Source organism: Panthera onca, chromosome A1 (assembly GCF_046562875.1).
Source record: "Panthera onca isolate mPanOnc1 chromosome A1, mPanOnc1 haplotype 2, whole genome shotgun sequence".
In the NCBI taxonomy this organism is placed as follows: Eukaryota; Metazoa; Chordata; class Mammalia; order Carnivora; family Felidae; genus Panthera; species Panthera onca.
The window spans coordinates 143,582,780-143,587,098 of record NC_138339.1 but is presented as its reverse complement, the minus strand read 5'-3'; the positions used below and the strand labels follow the sequence as shown (position 1 = coordinate 143,587,098).

Sequence of the window (4,319 nt, the reverse complement as noted above, 5' to 3'; positions counted from 1 at the left end):
ACAACCATCTTTGGGCCCCTGGATGATTGTGTGTAAGGAAGACTTTCACTCTTTCTACCCTGAACTTTCTTTTCCAGTAATTGGTATTTCTGAGCAATACCCAGATTTGTTTGGTGTTAAGCCAGGGTTTCTTTATTGCAGCAGTTGGCTTTACCTTAATGATGTGGAACTTTTCATAATTTACCTCTACAAGGACTATTTTTCTCCACCTTGTACCCAAGTAGAAAACATGCCACTAGCCATCTAAGCCTTACCTTACTTTTTTTTTTTAATTTTTAAATGTTTTTTTTATTTATTTTTGAGACAGAGACAGAGTATGAGCAGGGGAGGGGCAGAGAGAGAAGGGGAGACCCAGAATCTGAAGCAGGCTCCAGACACTGAGCTGTCAGCACAGAGCTCAACGCGGGGCTCAAACTCACGGACTGTGAGATCATGACCTGAGCTGAAGTCAGACGCTCAACTGACTGAGCCACCCAGGTGCCCCAAGCCTTACCTTACTTTTTTTTTTTTTTTTTTTTTTTTTTATTTATTTTTGGGACAGAGAGAGACAGAGCATGAACGGGGGAGGGGCAGAGAGAGAGGGAGACACAGAATCGGAAACAGGCTCCAGGCTCCGAGCCATCAGCCCAGAGCCTGACGCGGGGCTCGAACTCACGGACCGCGAGGTCGTGACCTGGCTGAAGTCGGACGCTTAACCGACTGCGCCACCCAGGCGCCCCTTACCTTACTTTTAAACACGTTTTTGGATCGCTTCTCGGCCTTTTGGCTAAGATCAAGTATAGTATCTGTTCTTACCAGTTGAAACACACTTTTGGAGGTAAGTACTTCAAGGAGAGAGACAGTCTTTCAGAAATAGGGAATCAGTAGCATCTGGATAAGCCATATTTTGCATGTCAGCTCCTGAATAATTAGATTAATAATTAACCCCCCCACTGTATGATTGTTTTCTTCTTCTATAAGAACAAAAGTTGAAGGGAAATTTTTACCAGCATTATGGCATTTATTTGCATTTATTTAGCGTGGTTGTTTTTACCACCTATTTGCATATTTATTTCTAGATGGATTGAGAATCAAGGCAAAGCCAAAGGCAAGTTTCATTGTAGTCAAACTGGTAATCACATGTGCTTAGCGGCTCAGGAGGCAGATTGTCTAGGGGTAAATCCTGAAGATAACCCCTGTCAGCTCTGCCATGTGGGGATATTACACCTCATTTCTGTGGTCTCAGTTGCCTTACCTATAAAATAAGATTGTGATGGTCCCTATTTGATAGAGCTGTTAAAATGGTGAGATGAAAAAAAAAATCTGCAAATTGCCCCACATAGGACCATACTCAACAGATACTGTCTTGGGGCAGAAAATGAAGAGGGAACACCCTATTTGATTAATGACTTTTGTTAAGGCATCCAATATGAAAAGCCAAGAATTGTGAGAACAAGTGTAGGAGGCTTCCAGAAGCTGACCTACATGTTGATAATGTTTTTGTTCTTCGAACATCAAGGCGGGGGTCTGTAAGCTGTAATGCAAGTAAGAAACCATCAACTGCTTACCATCAGCATGTTGTAAGGTTCGTAAGTGGATTTAATAGGTGTTATGCTCCTTTGGCTTAGCTCCATGATTTCCCATAGTGACTAAATGATAAGGTATGGAAAAGATTCTTCATTAGCTGTAATGTTCTATTACAAATGCACCCATTTGTTTCCGCATTTGCTATAGGTGTATCAAGTGTTGATCAGATACCCTACACTTGGTTAAGGACTGGCATGGTACTTGAACGTGTACCATGGTGTAGTCATAGGTTCTGCCACCAAGCAACATCAAGTCTAGTGACAGATGACAGACAAGTACATGAAGCTTTATAATCAAATGTGCCATCGTGCAGGGATCTACAGAGCAGTACGGAAATAGGAGAAAGTGACAAATGATGTTATTGTTGTTGAAATACCCTTTCCTTCCTCTTTAGAAGAATCCACAATCTAAAATTTCCTTCAATGAGATTTCAAGGTCAGGATGGGGAGATTATCATATCTTGCTAAAATTATTAATAATGGAAGGACGCCTGGGTGGACCAGGCATGGTCTCTTGATTTGAGTTCAAGTCATGGTCTCACAGTTTGTGGGATTGAGCCCATGTCAGGGATTTTCTCTCTCCCTCTCCCCTGCTCTCTCCCTCTCAAAATAAATAAATAAACATTAAAAAAATTAATGCTTGCAGCATAATACAAAATCTGCATTTCCTGAATATTATAGTTTATTACCTAAGCTAAAATACTGGTTTGGGTTTGACTTTGGTCAATACTTACCCCATGTGGCTCCGTTGCTTGGCTGTCATTACAAAACGTCCATTTTTAACATCATAGTGACAAACAGCTGTTACATAAGCTTGGACTTTATCTTTTGAATTTCGCTATGCGTAGACTATGTTCGTTGTACGTCCAGTTGGCAATTCATGGAGGAATCTGTGAGAGCCCAGGTTTACTGTCCTCCAAAGGAAGCTGTTAGAATTCCTTCAGATCTTCATGTGACAGTGGCCTCCCTTTTCCTGACCTCTTGTCATTGGGGCAAACTCTCACTGCTAGGCCGAAGACAAGGTCTTCAGAACAAACCCCGAGATATGCAGCCACAAAGGTCCATGGGCAGAACAAGTTGGGGACAGAGCAGAGAGGATTTTCCAAGGAAGCATGGTCTTTCCTGTTGACCAGTCGTCAACCATATGCCTAGAGCGTATGACGAATGGCACTGTGATCGTGGATGCATTTGAAGGATGATGTGCTAGCAATACAGTTTTAAGTTTTAATCTAGTAACTTTTTTGTTACACAAGTAATGCATGCCTGTTGTGGAAAACAACTCTAGATGAACAAAAACATAAACAAAAATTACCTATTTCCTACCTCCAGTGGTTTCTAGGTACTTTCTTTGCATATATAATAAAACCTTGGATTGCCAGTAACTTGTTCTGCAAGTGTTTCACAAGATAAGCAAACATTTTTTTTTTTTTTTTAGGTTTTTAGTTTATTTATTTTTGAAAGAGAGACAGAGTTTGAGTAGGGGAGGGGCAGAGAGAGACAGAGACACAGATTCTGAAGCAGGCTCCAGGCTCTGAGCTGTCAGCACAGAGCCCGATGCAGGGCTCCACCCCACGCACTGTGAGGTCATGTCCTGATCCATTGTTGGATGCTTAACCAACTGAGCCACTCAGGTGCCCCGACAAGCAAACATTTCTAATAAATTTTAACTTGATAAACAAGCCATGTCTCGCAATATGAGTAGTACCTGATGCCGAATGTCACATGATCACAACTGAGCCAATGGTTCTTGAAATTCACTTTGATATACAAGTGCTTGGGATTATAAGCATGTTTCTGGAAACAATTATGCTCTCAAATCAAGGTTTACTCTACACATACATATTATTCATGTTGTATTGTAACCCTCACATTATTGCGAACATTGAGGAAATATCTAGAACTAGAATATTCTTGGAAATGATCACAATGCCCCTAGTATATTTGATATTTTATGATACTTTTGCTATATCTTATATCAAATAAGACTTTGAATAAACTCTGGGGGGAGGGGGAGATTTATGCATATTGCTCTTCACCGAATACTCTGCAGCCCTGTCATACAGTAGAAAGAACATGAGTTTTGGAATAGGACAGAAATGGCTGAAATTTGAGTTTGTACACTTGGTGGTTGTGTGATCTCGGCAAATTATATAGGTTTAATCACATGAAACTGCCAACATCTAATCCTTTTTGACTGAAAAATGGTGCTTTCCTCTGGTTCAGTCTGAATCTTCAACTCTCCGAGTATAGCTTTCTTAACTATTAAATGTAGAATGCTACTCTCTAACAGAATTGACGTTGGAATTAAATCAGATAATATTTATTTTTTTTCATATTACTTATTTAACTTTATTGTTTTTTTAATATGAAATTTTTGTCAAATTGGTTTCCATACAACACCCAGTGTTCATCCCAACAGGTGCCCTCCTCAATGCCCATCACCCACTTTCCCCTCCCTCCCACTCCCCATCAACCCTCAGTTTATTCTGTTTTGAAGAGTCTCTTATGGTTTGGCTCCCTCCCTCTCTTACTTTTTAAATTTTCCTTCCCCTCCCCTATGGTCTTTTGTTTAGTTTCTCAGGATCCACATAAGAGTGAAAACATATGGTAAAATCAGATAATATTTGTAAAATACCTAGTGTATAGTAGATGTTTGACAAATATTAATCCCTTACCCTGACATCTTCACTGGGAATACACAATACCCTTAGGGGATGTGTGAGTGTGGATACTCATGGAAGCAAAGGCCAAGAT

General features: G+C 40.4%; 1 pseudogene; it reads left to right on the top strand.

Moving 5' to 3' along the window:
* The first annotated feature begins 746 nt into the window (after positions 1-746).
* On the top strand, positions 747-830 carry LOC132682640 (U2 spliceosomal RNA; annotated as a pseudogene).
* The last annotated feature ends 3,489 nt before the right edge of the window (positions 831-4,319 follow it).